Source organism: Melanerpes formicivorus, unplaced genomic scaffold (assembly GCF_026170545.1).
Source record: "Melanerpes formicivorus ecotype bairdi unplaced genomic scaffold, bMelFor1.0.p_v2 SCAF_20, whole genome shotgun sequence".
In the NCBI taxonomy this organism is placed as follows: domain Eukaryota; kingdom Metazoa; phylum Chordata; class Aves; order Piciformes; family Picidae; genus Melanerpes; species Melanerpes formicivorus.
Genome location: NW_027142372.1, coordinates 2,367,171 through 2,380,147, shown reverse-complemented (window position 1 = coordinate 2,380,147; position 12,977 = coordinate 2,367,171). Strand labels below are relative to the sequence as shown.

General features: G+C 41.5%; 1 long non-coding RNA gene across 1 annotated transcript in view; it reads left to right on the top strand.

The window, feature by feature from the left end:
- LOC137447210 (uncharacterized) overlaps positions 1-12,977 on the top strand; it is a 185,200-nt gene that overhangs the window by 15,685 nt on the left and 156,538 nt on the right. The window contains exon 3 of the long non-coding RNA XR_010988825.1: positions 9,700-9,868. This is a non-coding gene — a long non-coding RNA (uncharacterized lncRNA). The remainder of the gene's footprint in view (positions 1-9,699; positions 9,869-12,977) is intronic.

Genomic DNA, 12,977 nt, shown 5'->3' with positions numbered 1-12,977 from the left:
TGGACAAGAAATCATTCATCCAGCTCTTAAAATTACATTTGAAGAGACTTAATCATCAGTCCAGCCAACAGCAAAGTAAGGTAAGTGTCAGCTTCAAGATCACAGGCAACAATAGATAGGCTTTGGTGTCTCCTGGAACCTTCTGAATCTACCTTGAGAAAGCAGTGGAGAGAACTGTCATGGCCAAGATCTCAAGTTAAAGACAACCTGGTAATCTAACAGTAATCTGAGGTTCACTGATGACCCTGCCCTTTTGGGAGGTGAAAGGCTTGTTGAGTCAGGGAGTGCCTTCCACCATACCAGTGAATAATTTAGACTGCACATCAGTGTGGCTGTGGCAATGTTCCTCTCTAGAGGAAAGAGTCAAGCAAGATTTTAAGCAACAGCCAAGCAGCCAATGCAGATTCTTATTCTAATGGGAAAGCCTTTCCATGTGGGAAAACAGGGGAGTTCAAGTCAGTAAGGAAAGATAAAGGACAGTCTGATGTAGAAAATTCAAGCTGCCCAAGTTTTATTTATTCTTATGGGTGATTTGTGCAACAAACAGGGACTTTCACGATGATCAACATGTAAAGGTTACTGACCTTTAAATGAGGCATTGCAAATGGTTGAGTAAAGTCACCCAGTGCAATCCTATCAGGAATGAAACAATCAGAAAACAGATAGGTACAAAAAAGGTAATTGTTTGATGCATTTTTTTTTTTTTGAGGGGGAAGTTCCAGCTGTTTAAGCATCTGCTTGACAAAGGACAACCACCTGCCTGAGACCAAACTTGCAAAGGGCAGTGGAGCAGAGGCTGCTTGTGCAAGCAGTGGGCAGATGATACACCAAATGTGCAGCAGAGACCTGACAATGCTGTGGGTCAAGGAACAAACCAAACCACAGAAGGACATTAGAGTCCATGCATAGCTAGCACTGGTGACTGTTCAGTGAGATAAAGGCAGGCAACAGGTTCTCCAAAATATGAGTAATTTCTGGGAAGGTGTTCTGCTTTGCTTTTTAACAGCTGATTTCTTTCCAAAATCCTCTTAACAATATCAGGCACCATAGAGTATTTCATTAATCTGTCATATGTATTACATCTGACAATGTGCATTTTTAGTAGCTGTGAATGAGATTCTGAAATGGCAAAATTATGCTGATAAATGTACAATATTTACCACATCAATCCACATTCAATGCACTTTGTCTTAAAGGAGTAGACTGAAAACCAGATACGTGGCTGCAATAAAACTGAATATTTTGATGCCAGAAAATGCAGAGGATGTGAAACTGCTGAGAGTGTGATTGTGTGTTTGGGGAGGTGACAGGGTTGTGTCTGTGAAGGTGTAGGGGCAGTGCTCTGTACCTGGTTTGCTGCTGCAGATATCCCCTAAAGTTACACAATGCAGCTCTCGCCCTTGCAGAAATTTGTTTATCTGTTCATGATCACAACTAAACTCAGATGTTCCAAAATCCTGTCACAGTAAAGAAAACACTTGTGATTTTCATGGTTATAAATTGTGAGTAACAATACATAGAGGAGCAGAAAGAACAGTATTGTGAAAGTGGGACTAGGGTTAACTGCTGCCCCATGCCCAGGACACCAAGGCCCTGAGAGACACAGCGAGGACCTGGTTTTTTGGTCAGGAAACATGTTTCTCAGCAGTTATTGCAAAGCTGGATGGTGATTCTATTGAAGGCAATGGGAAGAGTATCTTCAATGAATCAGAATCCAGCCTTATTTCTGCTCCAGGCTAAATGGGAAATTATCCTTTTATTTATTTTAATTTTTTTTTTTCATATTCCTGAAAGTTCTCAAGCCAGCATTGTATGTTTTTTCTCTTTATTTCCTTTTGTTCCTGTTTGAACATCTGTCTGAAGTAGCGTATTACATACTAATTTGTTTGAGCTTTTCTTTTTTCATGGTTGGGTGTGATACAGTCTTCCACTTAATTTTCATTAATTTGCTCCATTTATTTGCTTTTGATCTTTTATCGCTTCTTATCCTCCCTGTGTGCGAAAGCACACGTGTGTGCGTGCAACCAGGAAACATTTCTGCCTTCCTTTCTTTTCAGACTTTGACAGCACTCCCTGTACACTATGCAGAGTCAACAACAGGGTCCTTAGTCACATCTAATGTTTGTAGGTAGGCCCCAGTCCTCCACAATGCATTGCAGGAACCAGTGGCATCAACAGGGTGCTCCATTCACTTCCTTGGCTGTGTCCCCAGTTGCCTTGGTACAAACATGTTTGCCAACGATGCCAAGCTTGGTGGTGTGGTCAGCAGGCTGGAGGGATGGGATGCATTCCAGAGGCACCCTGACAGGCTGGAGAAGTGGGCCCGTGACAACCTCATGAAGTTCAATAATGCAAAGTGATAGATCTTGCACTTGGGTCAGTGCAGTTCCAATCACAAATGCAAGGCTGAGTGACAAGTGGATTGAGAGCAGCCCTGCAGAGAAGGGCTTTGGAGGGATGGTTGACAAGGCACTTCACATGAGCTGGCAATCATGCTGGCAGCCCAAAAAGCCAACCATATTCTGGGCTGCATCAAAAGATGCATGGCCAGGAGATCTATTCTCCTCTATTCTACTCTGCTTTTGTGAGACGCCCCCTGGTGTATTGTGCCCAGCTCTGGAGACCCCAATACAAGGGCATGGATCAGTTGGAGAAGGGTCCAGAGGTGGGCTGTAAAAATGGTCAGAGGGCTGGAGCACCTCTCCTTTGTCCTCTCCTTTGAGGACAGACTGAGAATGCTGGGTCTGTTCAGCCTGGAGAAGAGAAGGCTAAAGGCAGATTTTATAATAGCCTTCAAGTACCTGAAGGGGGCCTACAAGGAAGCTGGAGAGGGACTGTTTTATAAGGGCATGTGATGATAGGACAAGAGGTGATGGTTTTAAACTAGAGCAGGGTAGATTTAGATTGAACATTAGGAATTTTGACAGAAGCTCCACGTAAGCAATTACAGTCAACAAGGTAGGTAAAAGATATTTTAATAACTATGTTCATATGAACTAGAAATGTTTTAATTGAAAACAATACTGCATCCTTTAGCAGTAGGGTGGTTGCTGTCAGTTGGACCTGATTGGCGATACAATTAAAATTTTGACTTTGAGTATGAACTAATAAACTAATTGCTCATTCCTTTGATGCAAAGAGTGCAGCTCTCAGAAACACCATTATTTAATGAAGCTTTCTTCTTTTTTTTTTTTTCCTTTACTAGTACTTTTCTGGTGCCTTAGTGAGAGTGAAATACGGATCTCAGGATCAGGATCTCAGGTAGTGATAGAACTAGGGGGAATGGAATGAAGCTGGAGGTGGGGAGATTCAGGCTGGATGTGAGGAGAAGGTTCTTCACCATGAGAGTGGTGAAGCCCTGGAATGTGTTGTCCAGGGAGGTGGTCGAGGCCCCGTCCCTGGAGGTGTTTAAGAGCAGGCTGGACGAGGCTCTGGCCAACCTGATCTAGTGTGGGGTGTCCCTGCCCATGGCAGGGGGGTTGGAACTAGATGATCCTTGTGGTCCCTTCCAACCCTGAATGATACTATGAATCATTTTATTTTGCTGTAGTTCTGCTTCAAGCCAAATGCAAACAACCTCCTTGGACTTTATGGAAGCAGTAACAGAGGGTGAAGCTGCGGTGTTTGGATCCTAGCCACCCTTGCCTATGGTGGTAGTCAGCACTACAGTGCCACAAGCACAGGGTCTGAAACAGCCTCTTGATTTTATTCTTCTCTGGTTTTTTTGCTCTGTTGTGGACTACTATACTTAAGACTTTCACTGATAATGTGGATACAAAATGAAATATGTTGAGATATGTGTTTTCTGATGTTTTGGTTAAGTAACACAATAGCAAAATGAAGGGAATCCTAGGCTGCGTTATTTTATTTGGTAATACTATTCTGTTCCTAGGGACATTCAAGGCTAGGTTTCATGAGGCCTTTAGCAGCTGAGTCTAATTGAAAGGTGTCCCTGCCCATGGCTGGGAGGTTGGAGTAGATGATCTCTAAGGTCCATTCCAACCTAAGCCATTCTATGATTCTCACACAAACCATCCTTTAGCCTCTTTTCATAGTAAAGATCACTAACCATGGTGCTGGAAAGCTTGGGATGAGATGGTCTGCTGCCATTGTGGTTTTAGGAGAGTGGTGGCTGTGGGCAACAGAGCATGGTCAAGCCCAAGTCCTTCTGGTGCAGGAGGGAAGCCATGCACCATACTAGATGAGAGTGCAAAAAGCCCTCCTTGAAGCAGTACTTCTGTGTGCTGTTTTCTGCCACTTCAACTTGTGGACATGAAGAGCTGGCTGTTGTAGTAAGGGGCTGTTGTCTAGCTTTTGACATCAGTAGTTGTTCAGTGTTTCTGTCAGAGTGGTTGCAGTTCAAACACTTCCTGTGACACTGTTTTGTGAAATTTTCAGCCTGCAGGAAGCACTGTAAATATATGTATAACAAATTGAAATAAATATGCAAGTAATACTTCTCACAATCACTGCTGGCAGCATCCATCACTGATGTGTGATCCATGCGGTCTGTTGATATGTCATGGTGAAAGGAAGACTCAGCCTGGAGCATCATAAGGGCACGGGGGCTGCCCAGACCCCCCAGATTCAGCTCTGAAGTATAGTGCTTCTACAGAGGGACACATCTATTTGCTTCTCTTGCAATAGGCTCTCTTCAGTCCTGATGCTGTAAGCGTGGTGATAGGGCTGTGGTAGAGGATGAGCTTCACCTTTCCTTTCATTCTCTACCCCTCCTATCAGAGAGTGTGTTGATACATGTGTTCTGCTGAGATCCTTTCCTGTAAAGTTGGAGGATAAAGCTCTCCATCACGTCATCATTGTCTGTAATTACTGTTCTGTCATTGTCCTGGAAAGAAGCTGCTTCTGTCACCCCATTGTCAGCTTTCTTCTCATCTTTTTGAAGCTTCACTTTCTCGTGTACATACCCTGGAACAGACTGATGATAGACTCTGTGATGTTTTTTGATCTTTCCCCTCATACCCATGGATCTTACTCACCAATCTTCCTTGCCTCTCTGTCATTACTAATAAATCTTCTTTCTGTTAATGTTATCTGTATGTTAATATCCCTACAGGAAAAAGACACTGTAGTAGCAAACACAAATTTTGAGAGCAAAGGGACAACACCTTGGTTTGGCTGGTGTGTATGTGTTAGCAACAGCAGTCCATGCAAATCTTCTACATACAAGTCTTTACACAACAGCAATGTTTAATGGACAGTTAAATGGAATGAGGAGATGTTGATCTTATTTAGGTAAAGGTTTGTGACTCTAACATAACTTTTATTGTCCTGTGCCACAGATGGATTCATACTTCTTTTTTTTCTTTTTTTTCTTTTCTTTTAAATATATAGCTGTAAAGAAGATGCATTCTGGCCCTGCTATTGTTCTTGTTTCTGAGTATTTTATATTAGTCCCTGTTATTCCTTTTTCTTGACATATTTTATATAAATATTATAAGAATATGTTTGATTTGTACCATCTCATCTAGAACCTTTTAAAATTCCTTCTCAAACTAAAAGCATACCACTGCTTGAAGAAAAATAAGCACAGTACCCTTATCACTCTGGTACTGTTTTCTTCTAAAATATCTCCCATTTGGAAGTCTTTACTGTAATAACTGGGATATAAGCACAAAGGCTGGAATTTTCCCAAATAAGAAAGCTTTAAGCCATAATTTCTTAGTACAAAAGCTTCTTTTTTGTTAAATTATATATAAGTATTTTCATCAGGACCTCCTATGCACAACTATGCGGTGAGCATTCCCTTTTGCAGTATCAGCTGAAAAGTATACCTTCACAACCATTTATATTAATGTCACTGCTACAAAAAAAATCTTGCTCTTTTTTGTTCTTTTAGAAAGCGATCTGGAGGTATAGTCTCAGAGATACATCCACAAAATGTTTTTAGTTGCAGGATCATCACTTTCTGGCCTCACCTCTTTTAATGCTGTGCAGAAATGCAAACTCTGAATTACAGTTTGAGCAAAGGCGCAGGTTGGAGGTGAATGAAGTTCACAATCTATAGCTGCCCCACGCAAACCAGGATCCATGGTACTGCCAACTCTGCAGACTCAAGAGCCTTCCTTTTTTGCCCCTTCTGCACCTTTTCATCCATACTAAGGAAAATGAAATCCATCTCATTCTTCACAAGAAAAAGCTGCTGCTGCAACACGTCACTAGCAGCTACAGCTGAGATTTTTTGAAAGAGATTTCAGTGGGATTTGGGTGCCTAACTGCCCTAAATTCTTTTGGAAATCTGAGTCTAATAGTCCCGTGTGGGGGTGTAAAAACAACCTCCTGTGAAGGAATTTTGCTTTTCACTTTGCACCTCTTTCCTAAGCCAGCCAGAACACAGCATCTCAAGCAAACAAGAAATGGCATTTCCAACCTCCCATGCTCACAAAGGGACATGTTTCATTCCCTTCCAGCAGTGCTGGTGCCCACTGGCTCCAGAAGAAGAAACCTGGCGATCATGCTGCTGCTCGGGTCAGTCGCACATTACCCTCCTTTTGAGCTTTCTAAAATATGTGTTTTGCCTTACTGTTGGCAGTGTTCCTAAAGCACTGATGAGACTGCAGTTACTAAGCACTTTATAGCTCTAGTCTCTGTAAGTTAGGTGGGTTTTTCTGCAAGTTCCCGTGAAATTTTTGTAAAGGGTGTGTAAGAAATGTCTGATCCAATGAAGAAAATACCAGCTGATACATTTGCTTTTTGGCATGTAAGCAGAGTTTAATTTAGCATAGAGAAGTGACTAAGAATCAAGTATTGTTACAGTAAAACACTTCCTTTCATCTGGAGTTATATGTGATTCCATAATAAATCCAAATGTGCATAATTTGTTTGTTAGTGAAAATTTTAATTGACAATGTGGCTAGTACCAAGTTTCACTCTCTGCCATTATCTCAGTATATTCAGTTTTGTGCAACATGAGCATTCAGAAGCAAAACCTGCATGAAATCTTCCAACTGTGAATGCCTTTTCATTGTAAGAATTTGCTGTGAATCTCTGGAAACTTGCTAAGTCCCCAGAGGGAGAAGAATTCACAGATCTAACTAACTCCTGAGGGTCATGTTATCACACAGATTAACGATTCTCAACCAATTTCTGAAATTCATTAGACAGTTAAGGCTTTCTATCAACATTAGGAATGTGTACTTTCTTTTTCTACCTATTTGTCCTTAAACATATTTATTAGGTGCCTGACATACAGTCACCCCTCTTCCTTTCATTAATCAGCTTCTTGCGTGTCCCTGAAGAAGCGTCTCAATTTCACACGTTCAGCTAATTATTCTTGTAATTATTCCTTTTTTTAAGCAGTCAGTGCACAGTCCTACAAGTTCTAATACACAGTGCTATTCTGCAGCATTGTATTTGGAGAAGTCAGTATATTTCTCAGTAATTATCAATAAATACATATTTTTCAACCTAGACAAAGTTTTATGTGTTGTAGAATAAAATAAGGTGTGTACCATTCCCCAGAAGCCAGCAATGCCAGTGACTGACTTAATAAATAAAGGCAGGGTTGAGTAGGAAGTGCTTGAGAGACAAATTCATCAGAACACAGATTGTTATAATATCTAAGTCTCAGACAAGACCTTTCCTGCTTAAACTGTTAGGTACCAAGGACTATGGATGGTTGCCAGCACATTTGGGGTGAACTCTTTGTTACATATTTTTGTGGCAGTAAAGCCTCATGAAAGGATTGACTACGAACAAAAGACTGGAGGTGGCTTCCTGTGTCACCAAGTTCCATCTCCTATTAATACAAGCACCATATCACGTAGCGTCCAAAATTAATTCATCAAGCTGCTCTGAATGCAAATAAAGGCTAATTTGGGGAGTTGAAGGGTTTGTTGCTTGCTTGGTTGGTTTGGGGATTTATTCTATCATGAAACCTCGCTATTCTGATGGTTTAGTATATGCTTTTAGTTTCCAGGTATTTGTGGTTCATTTACATCCACTGCTGCTTGTGTCCGAGAATTTCTAGCCTGTAAACTGAAATACCAGCTGTAGGTCAAACTGGCCCTGTAGTAAGGAACAGGTTGAAATGCCTGTGGGTACAAAGTTTGAAGGTGCCTGAGAGGATGGCCTAGGTGACTCTTGCTCTTACATGTAAGGAAACATCTCTGAAGGAAAGTGTTACTTCCTTCACAAGCAGCTAGGGCATAATTATTAATTTTTTTCTTCAAGAAAGCTTCTGCAAAACGATAGTCTGCTCTTACACCAAACCATTTAATAAGTTTAATTAAATGGAAGCTTATGATAATTAAACCAAAAGCCTAAGGGCCCTCTTCTGTGAGGACTTACTCCTTGCATAAGACCAATTTCCATATAATTTAGACAACAAAATAGCGGAACAGTGCTCTACCATCTAATTTATATGAAATTGGTATTCTACCACCCCAATTTCTGTTACCCTGTAAACACACTTCTTGTATCTTCACAGAAGTGAGATAGCTCCAGTAGGTGTTGGAGCAGAAAAGAGGAAAAAAATACTTAAAAAGGAACCTCCCCCCTTTAAAAAAAAAAAAAAGGAATCTGCAAATTAAAGCCATAATCTGATAAACTCTGCATGAGGATCAAATATCCTTAAACAAATCCTCTAACATAGCAGGTACTTGTAGGTTCTTCTTTCATAACAAATTTGCATATTTACTACTTCTGGGTGTTTTCTTCAACTAATGTTTGTGATCAGTGCTAGAAAAGAAACCACACTCTGCATTTTGGAATTCCTTACCGGCTCCCTGAGTGTCCCAAAGGAACAGTACTGTGCATTATCTCCTCCACCACCTGTATTTTTATAGCACTTCAAAAACAAAGCTCCAGTACTACAAAGAATTGACAAGACCTGATTCTTCACTACCTTACTCCAATTTTGCACATCCTCAGCAGACAAAACCATTCTTGCATTATGACTGAAATGGTGAGGAAAGTCCTCAGCCTTCCCTGCCAGCATGTAAAAACAAGAAAAGCTGTTTTCACTCCTCTCCCATTCTCCTCCTGGAAACACAAACACTAGGAGCATAGGTAACATACATGGAAGGGGAATGGGGACCCTTTTTGTTCTCCTCTCCTCCCGTGTACAGCACAGCTGATAACTGATACCTTAGTATTTGGTGGGTTTGCTGCACAAGATTCTCTATTTTGGGTATTGTGGGTTGGGGTGTTGGGTTTTGGGTTTTTTTCCTTTTAAGGAGAATGGAATTGGTGGCTTCCCTTACAAAGGGAGATTCATTTTGTGTCAGTTCTTCTTCCAAAAGGAAACAGTAGTCCCATGTTGAGGCAAGCTATAGATCTGATGGCTCTAGAAAGTGTGAAACCATCGTTTTGAACATCATCTCTTGTATTGTAATTCAGTTTATCATTATAGCTCATAATGCCCATACCTGTTTCTAAACCTCTGAGACACTGACTGACACAACTCTGACCTGCTCTTTTGCTTGCACTACAGAGTAACTACGAGGCCCAGGGGTTAAATCTCAACCCAGGTGAACCAGAATTATTTCCCGTAAGACATGACATCTGGAAGATCTCATCTTCTTGATGACTGCTCTACCAATTGGCAGGCTTTGACCCAAATGTTTCATCCTGAGGGTCGTTTTTGACAGCACTGAACATGGAAATTCATTTTCTTTAGAATCTTCAAAAGTGTCTTACAAAATACCTAAAGTATTCAAAATCTGTGACCTTTACCTCCAGGCAGATACTTCATCATGGTGATCTATCTCTCCATGGCCTTAAGGCCAGATTACTACAACACACCTTGCAAAACCACCCGCAGGCTGGAGCTGCTGGGAAGAGAAGCTTCACCACTCAAGGGCCCTCACCTGGGGAAGCTGGAGAATCCTGAGCTCAGCAAATCACATTAGTAAGTATGACCCAAAGTCTTTTTTCATTATTGGTGTTTATAGCCTAAACCAGTAGAAAGACTCTCTGAGGAACCATGTCACATCAAAGTAGTTTTTGGGGGACGTGGATGTAACAATTATTTATAGCTACAAGCAACAACCGAAGGCATATGAAACTCCCCTCTGTTGTGGGACAGGGGCACCACTCATCTTGGAGGTACCTGAAAGTAGTTTGAAGACATGTCTCCTCCCACAGGGATTGTGTAGACATGGGGAACAGGGTGCCTAGCTGTACAGGGCAGCAAGGAGATAGAAAGGCAGGTTGTGCTGCCCAGACAGCTACTCTCCATCTCCCCCAAGAAAAAGGCTGAGCTAGGAAAGCTCAGCCTGTGGCTTGGAGGGTGGTATCTGGCTTCTATGCTGCCAGCTGACCCTTTGCAGCATCAGTGACAAGTTTGAGCCTCAAAACAAAGTGTGCTGTTTGATATGTATGTGGATTTTAAAATAATTGAAATTGTCAAAGGCAGAAAAAAGAATTATTGCATTCATTTTCCTCACTGGTTTCCAGAGCAAGGCAATAGTCATTTGCTATTGTACCTTTCCTAGGATTAGGTCACATAGTACCAACAGTACAAATACTATCATCTCTCCACTCTGTTGTATTTACAGTCAGGACGGCTTCTTAATATCATTAGCAAGTTTGTCTTTTTGTAATGTTCAGATTTTCGAGATTAGAAATGTTCTTGGAGTAGATCAACAAATTAGAACCTAAACCTCTTTTAAGGTTCTGTACCCAAATTTAAATTTGTATCCCACAAGTCCTCCTCTCTATAACACAAAGAAAATGAGAGCACATTTGTGTGAGGCTGGGGAAGAAACTTGTACGTGTGAAAGGGAACTGAGGGAGGAGGATGAGGAAAAGATTGGAGAGGTGGTACTCTTCCCATGATAACTACTGCAACTTCACTGAGCACAGCTCACATGAAATTTGTTTGCTGAGACCTCTGTATGCAGTGCTGAATGCTACAGATGCAGCAGTCAACCTTCTGCATCCATAATGAGAAATATTAGTATTAATTTATTGTATGAACACTTGTGTAGAAGTCTGAGCTGGGTTTTCATGTTTTTGAACAAATTAATGATTAAGAGAAACTTTCTGCTGCAAAATTTCTAAGCCCTAATGCCCAGAAAACACAAATCTTTTATGTTCCATGCTGCTGTAGATGCAGTCCTAATTTTCCTCATAAACTCCATAGGGTGCACAAAATATATTTGCACCTCAGTTGCAAAGCTCAGACAAGAAACTTTAATATTCCTTCCCTGTTTTGCTGATGATGGAAGGTTCACATTTCAGGTTCAGGTCCTGTGTAAGCATATATAACTTTCAGGAATGTCAACAGTATCTCCTCCCTCTTACATCAAATCTGAATTTGGCCTATGGCATTTGTGAAATGGTCCAGGCAAATGCTCTTAGAAGAGCAAAGTAGTCTCATATAAATAAATAAATGGAGTAGAAAGTGAAGAGCAACATCAGAACAGAGTTTCAGGGCTAAAAGCAGCCTAGACACAGCCTGCCTACCTCTAGGTCTCACAATCTGGTTTCAAACATAGTTCCTTAACATTAGTATACCAAGTAAAGTGAAAAATATGTTGTCTTAGTTCACACGCAGCACTGAGATTCCATACCCTAATGACAAATAATGTACAAAGGTGTAAAAGTACAATTCTGTTTGTCATGAGCCTCTCGTTAGGGAGATGCGAGGGATGTGGAGCAAAGCACTGCAGCAGAGCTGCCACCTGCACTGGTGTGGTAGGGCACCAGGAGTGCCCAGGCAGCCACTTGGCCAAACACCCTGCATGCTACTGGCAGGCTCTAGCCACAGTGCACTGAGGCTCTTTTCATGGGAAGCATTTCATGTTCCAGCACCTTGCAAACACAGAGCCCATTTTCTAGGATGCTGCAACCTTGCTGTTATTTTACCCTTCCTTCCCAAAAATCTTCAAAGTCTATTTTCTTAACATATATTTATTAAAACTTTCTTGCACTACTCAAAAGAATATTTGAATGGCCACTCAAACCCCTGCTGCCTAGTGACTGCCAACTAGCTGAAGAAAGGAGGGAGGGAGGCTTTGCTTTGGTGGGGGGGTAGGGAAGAGAAAATAAAGAGAAATCGGCCCAGCTTCAAAGGGCGCATTTCCATAATTGCCCTGTAACTTTGGCAAAATAAATCTGAAGGGCTGAGAAAAGCGCAATCTCTCAGATGAGTGCACTACAAAAGCCCCAGAGATCCCCAGTCCCACTTGTTACCATTCTAATTCAGTGAGAGAATTCGGTCCCTAACCTCGGTAACAAAAGCCATGAAATCACTGTCCTCCCATTCCGATAGCCCATTCCCAAAGAATAAGACCTTATCCAGCCTTTGTCTCCATCCTGCCCATGAACACTGGTACAAGTTAGGGTAGCATTAAGGGAAAGAACAACTGGCAGAGGTTTTCCAGACTGACAACTTAAGACCTTCAGTCTCAGGTTCTCAGTTGCAAATACACATGTGGGGGGAGATAGAGTCTGTTTCTGGCTTATTTTATTATCACAACAAGCCCTTTGTGTAACATTTATGTAGAATTTCCATGCAACCTGTTTGTCTAAACTTCCCAGATGAAACACGCGCCCATAAGCATCGTGCAGCAGTTTTCTTTTGGAAAAGCAAAAATACCCTTCATAACTGCTCCTAGCATTTAATGCTTGTCTACAGTAGTACATAACCTTTTAAAAAGGCACAAAAATAATAGTTATAAATAAAATTTAAACAGAAAGCGTCTCAAATGGCTTTGCTGGTATAGCCACAGTCTCAACTTTGTAATCCCTTGGTGGAAAAAATGATTGCTGAATGTGAATAGTGGATCTTTTGCAGCAAAGGCCCAATCTCCCGTCATTTGGCCCCTCTCTGACTTTTTTATTTTCTCAATAAGACGAGCTTTTGTGGCGATGTTCAGTATGGACAATCAGGACAGCCTTATAAAGGGATTGAGAAGGACACACAAAGGGCTGCGGCAGCATCAAAGCAAGCCCAGCAGCACAATAGAGATGACATTTTTACATCCCAGGGCTGGGGCGGGCAGGGACTGAAT